Source organism: Phyllobates terribilis, unplaced genomic scaffold (assembly GCF_046119375.1).
Source record: "Phyllobates terribilis strain yellow unplaced genomic scaffold, ASM4611937v1 Scaffold_4__5_contigs__length_816908805, whole genome shotgun sequence".
Taxonomy (NCBI): Eukaryota; Metazoa; Chordata; class Amphibia; order Anura; family Dendrobatidae; genus Phyllobates; species Phyllobates terribilis.
In genome coordinates this window covers 690,402,225-690,415,648 of record NW_027362764.1, presented here as the reverse complement: position 1 = coordinate 690,415,648, position 13,424 = coordinate 690,402,225, and the positions used below count along the sequence as shown (strand labels likewise).

The 13,424-nt window shown below is 53.7% G+C and overlaps 5 non-coding genes and 3 pseudogenes across 5 annotated transcripts; all 8 read right to left on the bottom strand.

Annotated features, from left to right (window-relative positions):
* Nucleotides 1-278: 278 nt before the first annotated feature.
* On the bottom strand, nt 279-397 carry LOC141266188 (5S ribosomal RNA). Its single transcript, XR_012320242.1, has one exon. It is a non-coding gene; the product is annotated as a 5S ribosomal RNA (ribosomal RNA).
* Nucleotides 398-2,082: 1,685 nt separating this feature from the next.
* Nucleotides 2,083-2,201, bottom strand: LOC141267406 (5S ribosomal RNA; annotated as a pseudogene).
* A 1,685-nt stretch (nt 2,202-3,886) lies between these two features.
* LOC141266697 (5S ribosomal RNA) lies at nt 3,887-4,005 on the bottom strand. Its single transcript, XR_012320725.1, has one exon. It is a non-coding gene; the product is annotated as a 5S ribosomal RNA (ribosomal RNA).
* Nucleotides 4,006-5,711: 1,706 nt separating this feature from the next.
* LOC141266857 (5S ribosomal RNA) lies at nt 5,712-5,830 on the bottom strand. Its single transcript, XR_012320878.1, has one exon. It is a non-coding gene; the product is annotated as a 5S ribosomal RNA (ribosomal RNA).
* A 1,690-nt stretch (nt 5,831-7,520) lies between these two features.
* Nucleotides 7,521-7,639, bottom strand: LOC141269587 (5S ribosomal RNA; annotated as a pseudogene).
* Nucleotides 7,640-9,327: 1,688 nt separating this feature from the next.
* On the bottom strand, nt 9,328-9,446 carry LOC141266507 (5S ribosomal RNA). Its single transcript, XR_012320543.1, has one exon. It is a non-coding gene; the product is annotated as a 5S ribosomal RNA (ribosomal RNA).
* A 1,699-nt stretch (nt 9,447-11,145) lies between these two features.
* On the bottom strand, nt 11,146-11,264 carry LOC141267666 (5S ribosomal RNA; annotated as a pseudogene).
* Nucleotides 11,265-12,947: 1,683 nt separating this feature from the next.
* On the bottom strand, nt 12,948-13,066 carry LOC141267157 (5S ribosomal RNA). The gene has a single exon (XR_012321171.1). It is a non-coding gene; the product is annotated as a 5S ribosomal RNA (ribosomal RNA).
* Nucleotides 13,067-13,424: the final 358 nt, after the last annotated feature.

Here is a 13,424-nt window from a genome sequence, read left to right as displayed (position 1 = left end):
TTGTGCTGTAAACTGGCCTCCAGGTCAGCGGTGGTTGCCTCCAGTCATGCGGGAGTCGCTGGTCCTGGTGAAAAGAAGCCTAGTATTAAAAGTAAATAAGCAACAATGCTGGAGGCCCACGGTGATGAGAAGGATGGTGGTATTTTGCAAGGATTAAATAGCGCAAGAGAGAAAGCAAATGAAAAGAAGAAAGGAGCATGTGTGCGCTTGTGAAAAAAGGAATGGAAAAAAGGCATAGAGGAGAGTGACCCCTGCTTGTGGAAGTGTGAAAAAGCAAAAACCTACAGCACCTGGTATTCCCAGGCGGTCTCCCATCCAAGTACTAACCAGGCCCAACCCTGCTTAGATTCCAAGATCAGACGAGATCGGGTGTGTTCAGGGTGGTGTGGCCGTAGGCAGAGACAGGCCTCTCACTTGCTGCTTTTCTACTTTGACGTCCGACTGCCGGCTGCCCTTTCCAGTGCTTAGTGAGACAAGGTGCTTTTGTGCTTTCCTTTCTCTTCACTTTTTTGCTGGCTCCTTAAAAAGGTCTTGTAGACAGAACGCCCCGCTCAGAGCCGCTGAGCTCACTGATCGGCTGCCGCGCTGTCGACGGAACGTCAGCGTCGCGGCCAATGCCACAGGCCGGGAGCAGCGGCGAAACTCACCGGTAGACCTGGGTAGGGTGAGTAGAGCGCGGTTAGTTGCTTTCTAATAGCCTGCAGCCAGGGATTAACTTTTAATGAAAGGGAGCAACCCTTTTGACTGTCTGCAGCGCGCCGTACCTAGGAAGCGCACACTCACACACAGCGAGCATGCACAAGTTGCTCGCACGAGACCACATTCCCTATTTGCACCTGCAGCTTTTCCGCCACCATGCGTCAGACTCTCCTGCCTGTCTTATTATTATTTCAGGGCCTTAGCAGGAACCACCCCCTCAATTCCCTCCCGCTCCTTCCTAGCACTGAGGTTAGCTCCTGGGCAGCTGTCTGATTGGGTTAGTTACACAAGCTTCTTTGAAGAAGAAGACGTTACTTCTGCTGGCCCTCGTTAGGCGGTCGCCCTCTAAAACCATCCCCTGGGCAGCTGCTGAAAGCCTGGCCCCTTCACAGCGCGAGATGCTTTTAACACCATCATTTGCATACGGCCGGCTGCGGGGTCAATAAGCACTCCTAGCCGTGGCAAGGAGCTCGGTGTGAGGCCTGGTAGAGGCGGTGGGGTTGCGTCCTTATCTTAGAGGTCTTGGGGGGCTTGGGAGGCTTGGGACTTCCAGCCTCTACTTTACGTAAGGTCGGTGTCCAGCAAGGCGCCACTCCATGCTAGCCGAGCTGCGCAAGATGGCAAAACGTCATAAAAATTGTCTACAATACCTGGTGTTCTCAGGAGGTGTCCCAACCAAGTATTTCCGAACCCATCTCTGCTTTGCTTCCGAGATCGGACGTATCCAAGGTGGTATGGCCAGTAGACGCTGCTTGGCCCATCGACCGGCCAGCCTTCCTCAGGCTTGCGTGGGGACGAGAACTCTGGCCGTTCTGGGGCGGTCTCCGAAGGACCGATGCATAGGCTGTGCCGTCCCTATAGGTGTTGTTTGTTGAGCAATGAAACACCTGCCACATCAGATGTGTTTAAAAATGGCTCGGCGCAGGGTCTCCTGCAGGCTAAACCGTTCATCGCGGGGATGTGACAGAAAGAGCAAGCTGGACCAACAACTTGTGGTGGAGCGAAACGCCCAGGAGTGAATGAAGGAAGAGGGTGAGATGGTTGCGAGTGAATTTGAGCTGCTCTTCGGGGGGGTCGTGTGGCCTGCAAAGGTGTTTTGCTTGGGTTGTGCTGTAAACTGGCCTCCAGGTCAGCGGTGGTTGCCTCCAGTCATGCGGGAGTCGCTGGTCCTGGTGAAAAGAAGCCTAGTATTAAAAGTAAATAAGCAACAATGCTGGAGGTCCACGGTGATGAGAAGGATGCTGGTATTTTGCAAGGATTAAATAGCGCAAGAGAAAAAGCAAATGAAAAGAAGAAAGGAGCATGTGTGCGCTTGTGATAAAAGGAATGGAAAAAAGGCATAGAGGAGAGTGACCCCTACTTGTGGAAGTAAGAAAAAGCAAAAGCCTTCAGCACCCGGTATTCCCAGGCAGTCTCCCATCCAAGTACTAACCAGGCCCAACCCTGCTTATATTCCAAGATCAGTCGAGATTGGGTGTGTTCAGGGTGGTGTGGCCGTAGGCAGAGACAGGCCTCTCACTTGATGCTTTTCTACTTTGACGTCCGACTGCCGGCTGCCCTTTCCAGTGCTTAGTGAGACAAGGTGCTTTTGTGCTTTCCTTTCTCTTCACTTTTTTGCTGGCTCCTTAAAAAGGTCTTGTAGACAGAACGCCCCGCTCAGAGCCGCTGAGCTCACTGATCGGCTGCCGCGCTGTCGACGGAACGTCAGCGTCGCGGCCAATGCCACAGGCCGGGAGCAGCGGCGAGACTCACCGGTAGACCTGGGTAGGGTGAGTAGAGCACGGTTAGTTGCTTTCTAATAGCCTGCAGCCAGGGATTAACTTTTAATGAAAGGGAGCAACCCTTTTGACTGTCTGCAGCGCGCCGTACCTAGGAAGCGCACACTCACACACAGCGAGCATGCACAAGTTGCTCGCACGAGACCACATTCCCTATTTGCACCTGCAGCTTTTCCGCCACCATGCGTCAGACTCTCCTGCCTGTCTTATTATTATTTCAGGGCCTTAGCAGTAACCACCCCCTCAATTCCCTCCCGCTCCTTCCTAGCACTGAGGTTAGCTCCTGGGCAGCTGTCTGATTGGGTTAGTTACACAAGCTTCTTTGAAGAAGAAGACGTTACTTCTGCTGGCCCTCGTTAGGCGGTCGCCCTCTAAAACCATCCCCTGGGCAGCTGCTGAAAGCCTGGCCCCTTCACAGCGCGAGATGCTTTTAACGCCATCATTTGCATACGGCCGGCTGCGGGGTCAATAAGCACTCCTAGCCGTGGCAAGGAGCTCGGTGTGAGGCCTGGTAGAGGCGGCGGGGTTGCGTCCTTATCTTAGAGGTCTTGGGGGGCTTGGGAGGCTTGGGACTTCCATCCTCTACTTTACGTAAGGTCTGTGTCCAGCAAGGCGCCGCTCCATGCTAGCCGAGCTGCGCAAGACGGCAAAACGTCATCAAAATTGTCTACAATACCTGGTGTTCTCAGGAGGTGTCCCAACCAAGTATTTCCGAACCCATCTCTGCTTTGCTTCCGAGATCGGACGTATCCAAGGTGGTATGGCCAGTAGACGCTGCTTGGCCCATCGACCGGCCAGCCTTCCTCAGGCTTGCGTGGGGACGAGAACTCTGGCCGTTCTGGGGCGGTCTCCGAAGGACCGATGCATAGGCTGTGCCGTCCCTATAGGTGTTGTTTGTTGAGCAATGAAACACCTGCCGCATCAGATGTGTTTAAAAATGGCTCGGCGCAGGGTCTCCTGCAGGCTAAACCGTTCATCGCGGGGATGTGACAGAAAGAGCAAGCTGGACCAACAACTTGGGGTGGAGCGAAACGCCCAGGAGTGAATGAAGGAAGAGGGTGAGATGGTTGCGAGTGAATTTGAGCTGCTCTTCGGGGGGGTCGTGTGGCCTGCAAAGGTGTTTTGCTTGGGTTGTGCTGTAAACTGGCCTCCAGGTCAGCGGTGGTTGCCTCCAGTCATGCGGGAGTCGCTGGTCCTGGTGAAAAGAAGCCTAGTATTAAAAGTAAATAAGCAACAATGCTGGAGGCCCACGGTGATGAGAAGGATGCTGGTATTTTGCAAGGATTAAATAGCGCAAGAGAGAAAGCAAATGAAAAGAAGAAAGGAGCATGTGTGCGCTTGTGAAAAAAGGAATGGAAAAAAGGCATAGAGGAGAGTGACCCCTGCTTGTGGAAGTAAGAAAAAGCAAAAGCCTACAGCACCTGGTATTCCCAGGCAGTCTCCCATCCAAGTACTAACCAGGCCCAACCCTGCTTAGATTCCAAGATCAGACGAGATCGGGTGTGTTCAGGGTGGTGTGGCCGTATGCAGAGACAGGCCTCTCACTTGCTGCTTTTCTACTTTGACGTCCGACTGCCGGCTGCCCTTTCCAGTGCTTAGTGAGACAATGTGCTTTTGTGCTTTCCTTTCTCTTCACTTTTTTGCTGGCTCCTTAAAAAGGTCTTGTAGACAGAACGCCCCGCTAAGAGCCGCTGAGCTCACTGATCGGCTGCCGCGCTGTCGACGGAACGTCAGCGTCGCGGCCAATGCCACAGGCCGGGAGCAGCGGCGAGACTCACCGGTAGACCTGGGTAGGGTGAGTAGAGCGCGGTTAGTTGCTTTCTAATAGCCTGCAGCCAGGGATTAACTTTTAATGAAAGGGAGCAACCCTTTTGACTGTCTGCAGCGCGCCGTACCTAGGAAGCGCACACTCACACACAGCGAGCATGCACAAGTTGCTCGCACGAGACGACATTCCCTATTTGCACCTGCAGCTTTTCCGCCACCATGCGTCAGACTCTCCTGCCTGTCTTATTATTATTTCAGGGCCTTAGCAGGAACCACCCCCTCAATTCCCTCCCGCTCCTTCCTAGCACTGAGGTTAGCTCCTGGGCAGCTGTCTGATTGGGTTAGTTACACAAGCTTCTTTGAAGAAGAAGACGTTACTTCTGCTGGCCCTCGTTAGGCGGTCGCCCTCTAAAACCATCCCCTGGGCAGCTGCTGAAAGCCTGGCCCCTTCACAGCGCGAGATGCTTTTAACGCCATCATTTGCATACGGCCGGCTGCGGGGTCAATAAGCACTCCTAGCCGTGGCAAGGAGCTCGGTGTGAGGCCTGGTAGAGGCGGCGGGGTTGCGTCCTTATCTTAGAGGTCTTGGGGGGCTTGGGAGGCTTGGGACTTCCAGCCTCTACTTTACGTAAGGTCGGTGTCCAGCAAGGCGCCACTCCATGCTAGCCGAGCTGCGCAAGATGGCAAAACGTCATCAAAATTGTCTACAATACCTGGTGTTCTCAGGAGGTGTCCCAACCAAGTATTTCCGAACCCATCTCTGCTTTGCTTCCGAGATCGGACGTATCCAAGGTGGTATGGCCAGTAGACGCTGCTTGGCCCATCGACCGGCCAGCCTTCCTCAGGCTTGCGTGGGGACGAGAACTCTGGCCATTCTGGGGCGGTCTCCGAAGGACCGATGCATAGGCTGTGCCGTCCCTATAGGTGTTGTTTGTTGAGCAATGAAACACCTGCCGCATCAGATGTGTTTAAAAATGGCTCGGCGCAGGGTCTCCTGCAGGCTAAACCGTTCATCGCGGGGATGTGACAGAAAGAGCAAGCTGGACCAACAACTTGGGGTGGAGCGAAACGCCCAGGAGTGAATGAAGGAAGAGGGTGAGATGGTTGCGAGTGAATTTGAGCTGCTCTTCGGGGGGGTCGTGTGGCCTGCAAAGGTGTTTTGCTTGGGTTGTGCTGTAAACTGGCCTCCAGGTCAGCGGTGGTTGCCTCCAGGTCAGCGGTGGTTGCCTCCAGTCATGCGGGAGTCTCTGGTCCTGGTGAAAAGAAGCCTAGTATTAAAAGTAAATAAGCAACAATGCTGGAGGCCCACGGTGATGAGAAGGATGCTGGTATTTTGCAAGGATTAAATAGCGCAAGAGAGAAAGCAAATGAAAAGAAGAAAGGAGCATGTGTGCGCTTGTGAAAAAAGGAATGGAAAAAAGGCATAGAGGAGAATGACCCCGGCTTGTGAAAGTAAGAAAAAGCAAAAGCCTACAGCACCTGGTGTTCCCAGGCGGTCTCCCATCCAATTACTAACCAGGCCCAACCCTGCTTAGATTCCAAGATCAGACGAGATCAGGTGTGTTCAGGGTGGTGTGGCCGTAGGCAGAGACAGGCCTCTCACTTGCTGCTTTTCCACTTTGACGTCCGGTTGCCGGCTGCCCTTTCCAGTGCTTAGTGAGACAAGGTGCTTTTGTGCTTTCCTTTCTCTTCACTTTTTTGCTGGCTCCTTAAAAAGGTCTTGTAGACAGAACGCCCCGCTCAGAGCCGCTGAGCTCACTGATCGGCTGCCGCGCTGTCGACGGAACGTAAGCGTCGCGGCCAATGCCACAGGCCGGGAGCAGCGGCGTGACTCACCGGTAGACCTGGGTAGGGTGAGTAGAGCGCGGTTAGTTGCTTTCTAGATTAACTTTTAATGAAAGGGAGCAACCCTTTTGACTGTCTGCAGCGCGCCGTACCTAGGAAGCGCACACTCACACACAGCGAGCATGCACAAGTTGCTCGCACGAGACCACATTCCTTATTTGCACCTGCAGCTTTTCCGCCACCATGCGTCAGACTCTCCTGCCTCTCTTATTATTATTTCAGGGCCTTAGCAGGAACCACCCCCTCAATTCCCTCCCGCTCCTTCCTAGCACTGAGGTTAGCTCCTGGGCAGCTGTCTGATTGGGTTAGTTACACAAGCTTCTTTGAAGAAGAAGACGTTACTTCTGCTGGCCCTCGTTAGGCGGTCGCCCTCTAAAACCATCCCCTGGGCAGCTGCTGAAAGCCTGGCCCCTTCACAGCGCAAGATGCTTTTAACGCCATCATTTGCATACGGCCGGCTGCGGGATCAATAAGCACTCCTAGCCGTGGCAAGGAGCTCGGTGTGAGGCCTGGTAGAGGCGGCGGGGTTGCGTCCTTATATTAGAGGTCTTGGGGGGCTTGGGAGGCTTGGGACTTCCAGCCTCTACTTTACGTAAGGTCGGTGTCCAGCAAGGCGCCACTCAATGCTAGCCGAGCTGGGCAAGATGGCAAAACGTCATCAAAATTGTCTACAATACCTGTTGTTCTCAGGAGGTGTCCCAACCAAGTATTTCCGAACCCATCTCTGCTTTGCTTCCGAGATCGGACGTATCCAAGGTGGTATGGCCAGTAGACGCTGCTTGGCCCATCGCCCGGCCAGCCTTCCTCAGGCTCGCGTGGGGACGAGAACTCTGGCCGTTCTGGGGCAGTCTCCGAAGGACCGATGCATAGGCTGTGCCGTCCCTATAGGTGTTGTTTGTTGAGCAATGAAACACCTGCCGCATCAGATGTGTTTAAAAATGGCTCGGTGCAGGGTCTCCTGCAGGCTAAACCGTTCATCGCGGGGATGTGACAGAAAGAGCAAGCTGGAGCCGCAACTTGGGGTGGAGCGAAACGCCCAGGAGTGAATGAAGGAAGAGGGTGAGATGGTTGCGAGTGAATTTGAGCTGCTCTTCGGGGGGGTCGTGTGGCCTGCAAAGGTGTTTTGCTTGGGTTGTGCTGTAAACTGGCCTCCAGGTTACCGGTGGTTGCCTCCAGGTCAGCGGTGGTTGCCTCCAGTCATGCGGGAGTCGCTGGTCCTGGTGAAAAGAAGCCTAGTATTAAAAGTAAATAAGCAACAATGCTGGAGGCCCACGGTGATGAGAAGGATGCTGGTATTTTGCAAGGATTAAATAGCGCAAGAGAGAAAGCAAATGAAAAGAAGAAAGGAGCATGTGTGCGCTTGTGAAAAAAGGAATGGAAAAAAGGCATAGAGGAGAGTGACCCCTGCTTGTGGAAGTAAGAAAAAGCAGAAGCCTACAGCACCTGGTATTCCCAGGCAGTCTCCCATCCAAGTACTAACTAAGCCTGACCCTGCTTAGCTTCTGAGATCAGATGAGATTGGGCATGTTTAGGGTGGTGTGACCATAGGCAGACAGGCCTCTCACTTGCTGCTTTTCTACTTTGACGTTCGGTTGCCGGCTGCCCTTTCCAGTGCTTAGTGAGACAAGGTGCTTTTGTGCTTTCCTTTCTCTTCACTTTTTTGCTGGCTCCTTAAAAAGGTCTTGTATACAGAACGCCCCGCTCAGAGCCGCTGAGCTCACTGATCGGCTGCCGCGCTGTCGACGGAACGTAAGCGTCGAGGCCAATGCCACAGGCCGGGAGCAGCGGCGAGACTCACCGGTAGACCTGGGTAGGGTGAGTAGAGCGCGGTTAGTTGCTTTCTAGATTAACTTTTAATGAAAGGGAGCAACCCTTTTGACTGTCTGCAGCGCGCCGTACCTAGGAAGCGCACACTCACACACAGCGAGCATGCACAAGTTGCTCGCACGAGACCACATTCCCTATTTGCACCTGCAGCTTTTCCGCCACCATGCGTCAGACTCTCCTGCCTGTCTTATTATTATTTCAGGGCCTTAGCAGGAACCACCCCCTCAATTCCCTCCCGCTCCTTCCTAGCACTGAGCTTAGCTCCTGGGCAGCTGTCTGATTGGGTTAGTTACACAAGCTTCTTTGAAGAAAAAGACGTTACTTCTGCTGGCCCTCGTTAGGCGGTCGCCCTCTAAAACCATCCCCTGGGCAGCTGCTGAAAGCCTGGCCCCTTCACAGCGCGAGATGCTTTTAACGCCATCATTTGCATACGGCCGGCTGCGGGGTCAATAAGCACTCCTAGCCGTGGCAAGGAGCTCGGTGTGAGGCCTGGTAGAGGCGGCGGGGTTGCGTCCTTATCTTAGAGGTCTTGGGGGGCTTGGGAGGCTTGGGACTTCCAGCCTCTACTTTACGTAAGGTCGGTGTCCAGCAAGGCGCCACTCAATGCTAGCCGAGCTGGGCAAGATGGCAAAACGTCATCAAAATTGTCTACAATACCTGGTGTTCTCAGGAGGTGTCCCAACCAAGTATTTCCGAACCCATCTCTGCTTTGCTTCCGAGATCGGACGTATACAAGGTGGTATGGCCAGTAGACGCTGTTTGGCCCATCGCCCGGCCAGCCTTCCTCAGGCTCGCGTGGGGACGAGAACTCTGGCCGTTCTCCGGCGGTCTCCGAAGGACCGATGCATAGGCTGTGCCGTCCCTATAGGTGTTGTTTGTTGAGCAATGAAACACCTGCCGCATCAGATGTGTTTAAAAATGGCTCAGCGCAGGGTCTCCTGCAGGCTAAACCGTTCATCGCGGGGATGTGACAGAAAGAGCAAGCTGGACCAACAACTTGGGGTGGAGCAAAACGCCCAGGAGTGAATGAAGGAAGAGGGTGAGATGGTTGCGAGTGAATTTGAGCTGCTCTTCGGGGGGGTCGTGTGGCCTGCAAAGGTGTTTTGCTTGGGTTGTGCTGTAAACTGGCCTCCAGGTTACCGGTGGTTGCCTCCAGGTCAGCGGTGGTTGCCTCCAGTCATGCGGGAGTCGCTGGTCCTGGTGAAAAGAAGCCTAGTATTAAAAGTAAATAAGCAACAATGCTGGAGGCCCACGGTGATGAGAAGGATGCTGGTATTTTGCAAGGATTAAATAGCGCAAGAGAGAAAGCAAATGAAAAGAAGAAAGGAGCATGTGTGCGCTTGTGAAAAAAGGAATGGAAAAAAGGCATAGAGGAGAGTGACCCCGGCTTGTGGAAGTAAGAAAAAGCAAAAGCCTACAGCACCTGGTATTCCCAGGCGGTCTCCCATCCAAGTACTAAGCAGGCCCAACCCTGCTTAGATTCTGAGATCAGACGAGATCGGGTGTGTTCAGGGTGGTGTGGCCGTAGGCAGAGAAATGCCTCTCACTTGCTGCTTTTCTACTTTGACGTCCGGCTGCCCTTTCCAGTGCTTAGTGAGACAAGGTGCTTTTGTGCTTTCCTTTCTCTTCACTTTTTTGCTGGCTCCTTAAAAAGGTCTTGTAGACAGAACGCCCCGCTCAGAGCCACTGAGCTCACTGATCGGCTGCCGCGCTGTCGACGGAACGTCAGCGTCGCGGCCAATGCCACAGGCCGGGAGCAGTGGCGAGACTCACCGGTAGACCTGGGTAGGGTGAGTAGAGCGCGGTTAGTTGCTTTCTAATAGCCTGCAGCCGGGGATTAACTTTTAATGAAAGGGAGCAACCCTTTTGACTGTCTGCAGCGCGCCGTACCTAGGAAGCGCACACTCACACACAGCGAGCATGCACAAGTTGCTCGCACGAGACCACATTCCCTATTTGCACCTGCAGCTTTTCCGCCACCATGCGTCAGACTCTCCTGCCTCTCTTATTATTATTTCAGGGCCTTAGCAGGAACCACCCCCTCAATTCCCTCCCGCTCCTTCCTAGCACTGAGGTTAGCTCCTGGGCAGCTGTCTGATTGGGTTAGTTACACAAGCTTCTTTGAAGAAGAAGACGTTACTTCTGCTGGCCCTCGTTAGGCGGTCGCCCTCTAAAACCATCCCCTGGGCAGCTGCTGAAAGCCTGGCCCCTTCACAGCGCGAGATGCTTTTAACGCCATCATTTGCATACGGCCGGCTGCGGGGTCAATAAGCACTCCTAGCCGTGGCAAGGAGCTCGGTGTGAGGCCTGGTAGAGGCGGCGGGGTTGCGTCCTTATCTTAGAGGTCTTGGGGGGCTTGGGAGGCTTGGGACTTCCAGCCTCTACTTTACGTAAGGTCGGTGTCCAGAAAGGCGCCACTCAATGCTAGCCGAGCTGGGCAAGATGGCAAAACGTCATCAAAATTGTCTACAATACCTGGTGTTCTCAGGAGGTGTCCCAACCAAGTATTTCCGAACCCATCTCTGCTTTGCTTCCGAGATCGGACGTATCCAAGGTGGTATGGCCAGTAGACGCTGCTTGGCCCATCGCCCGGCCAGCCTTCCTCAGGCTCGCGTGGGGACGAGAACTCTGGCCGTTCTGGGGCGGTCTCCGAAGGACCGATGCATAGGCTGTGCCGTCCCTATAGGTGTTGTTTGTTGAGCAATGAAACACCTGCCGCATCAGATGTGTTTAAAAATGGCTCGGTGCAGGGTCTCCTGCAGGCTAAATCGTTCATCACGGGGATGTGACAGAAAGAGCAAGCTGTACCCGCAACTTGGGGTGGAGCGAAACGCCCAGGAGTGAATGAAGGAAGAGGGTGAGATGGTTGCGAGTGAATTTGAGCTGCTCTTCGATGGGGTCGTGTGTCCTGCAAAGGTGTTTTGCTTGGGTTGTGCTGTAAACTGGCCTCCAGGTTACCGGTGGTTGCCTCCAGGTCAGCGGTGGTTGCCTCCAGTCATGCGGGAGTCGCTGGTCCTGGTGAAAAGAAGCCTAGTATTAAAAGTAAATAAGCAACAATGCTGGAGGCCCACGGTGATGAGAAGGATGCTGGTATTTTGCAAGGATTAAATAGCGCAAGAGAGAAAGCAAATGAAAAGAAGAAAGGAGCATGTGTGCGCTTGTGAAAAAAGGAATGGAAAAAAGGCATAGAGGAGAGTGACCCCTGTTTGTGGAAGTAAGAAAAAGCAGAAGCCTACAGCACCTGGTATTCCCAGGTGGTCTCCCATCCAAGTACTAACCAGGCCTGACCCTGCTTAGTTTCTGAGATCAGACGAGATAGGGCGTGTTCAGGGTGGTGTGGCCGTAGGCAGAGACAGGCCTCTCACTTGCTGCTTTTCTACTTTGACGTCCGGTTGCCGGCTGCCCTTTCCAGTGCTTAGTAAGACAAGGTGCTTTTGTGCTTTCCTTTCTCTTTACTTCTTTGCTGGCTCCTTAAAAAGGTCTTGTAGACAGAACGCCCCGCTCAGAGCCGCTGAGCGCACTGATCGGCTGCCGCGCTGTCGACGGAACGTCAGCGTCGCGGCCAATGCCACAGGCCGGGAGCAGCGGCGAGATTCACCGGTAGACCTGGGTAGGGTGAGTAGAGCGCGGTTAGTTGCTTTCTAATAGCCTGCAGCCGGGGATTAACTTTTAATGAAAGGGAGCAACCCTTTTGACTGTCTGCAGCGCGCCGTACCTAGGAAGCGCACACTCACACACAGCGAGCATGCACAAGTTGCTCGCACGAGACCACATTCCCTATTTGCACCTGCAGCTTTTCCGCCACCATGCGTCAGACTCTCCTGCCTGTCTTATTATTATTTCAGGGCCTTAGCAGTAACCACCCCCTCAATTCCCTCCCGCTCCTTCCTAGCACTGAGGTTAGCTCCTGGGCAGCTGTCTGATTGGGTTAGTTACACAAGCTTCTTTGAAGAAGAAGACGTTACTTCTGCTGGCCCTCGTTAGGCGGTCGCCCTCTAAAACCATCCCCTGGGCAGCTGCTGAAAGCCTGGCCCCTTCACAGCGCGAGATGCTTTTAACGCCATCATTTGCATACGGCCGGCTGCGGGGTCAATAAGCACTCCTAGCCGTGGCAAGGAGCTCGGTGTGAGGCCTGGTAGAGGCGGCGGGGTTGCGTCCTTATCTTAGAGGTCTTGGGGGGCTTGGGAGGCTTGGGACTTCCAGCCTCTACTTTACGTAAGGTCGGTGTCCAGCAAGGCGCCACTCCATGCTAGCCGAGCTGGTCAAGATGGCAAAACGTCATCAAAATTATCTACAATACCTGGTGTTCTCAGGAGGTGTCCCAACCAAGTATTTCCGAACCCATCTCTGCTTTGCTTCCGAGATCAGACATATCCAAGGTGGTATGGCCAATAGACGCTGCTTGGCCCATCGCCCGGCCAGCCTTCCTCAGGCTCGCGTGGGGGCGGTCTCCGAAGGACCGATGCATAGGCTGTGCCGTCCCTATAGGTGTTGTTTGTTGAGCAATGAAACACCTGCCGCATCAGATGTGTTTAAAAATGGCTCGGCGCAGGGTCTCCTGCAGGCTAAACCGTTCATCACGGGGATGTGACAGAAAGAGCAAGCTGGACCCGCAACTTGGGGTGGAGCGAAACGCCCAGGAGTGAATGAAGGAAGAGGGTGAGATGGTTGCGAGTGAATTTGAGCTGCTCTTCGATGGGGTCGTGTGTCCTGCAAAGGTGTTTTGCTTGGGTTGTGCTGTAAACTGGCCTCCAGGTTACCGGTGGTTGCCTCCAGGTCAGCGGTGGTTGCCTCCAGTCATGCGGAAGTCGCTGGTCCTGGTGAAAAGAAGCCTAGTATTAAAAGTAAATAAGCAACAATGCTGGAGGCCCACGGTGATGAGAAGGATGCTGGTATTTTGCAAGGATTAAATAGCGCAAGAGAGAAAGCAAATTAAAAGAAGAAAGGAGCATGTGTGCGCTTGTGAAAAAAGGAATGGAAAAAAGGCATAGAGGAGAGTGACCCCTGCTTGTGGAAGTAAGAAAAAGCAAAAGCGTACAGCACCTGGTATTCCCAGGCGGTCTCCCATCTAAGTACTAACCAGGCCCAACCCTGCTTAGCTTCTGAGATCAGACGAGATCAGGCTTGTATAGGATGGTGTGGCCGTAGGCAGAGACAGGCCTCTCACTTGCTGCTTTTCTACTTTGACGTCCGGTTGCCGGCTGCCCTTTCCAGTGCTTAGTAAGACAAGGTGCTTTTGTGCTTTCCTTTCTCTTTACTTTTTTGCTGGCTCCTTAAAAAGGTCTTGTAGACAGAACGCCCCGCTCACAGCCGCTGAGCTCACTGATCGGCTGCCGCGCTGTCGACGGAACGTCAGCGTCGCGGCCAATGCCACAGGCCGGGAGCAGCGGCGAGACTCACCGGTAGACCTGGGTAGGGTGAGTAGAGCGCGGTTAGTTGCTTTCTAATAGCCTGCAGCCGGGGATTAACTTTTAATGAAAGGGAGCAACCCTTTTGACTGTCTGCAGC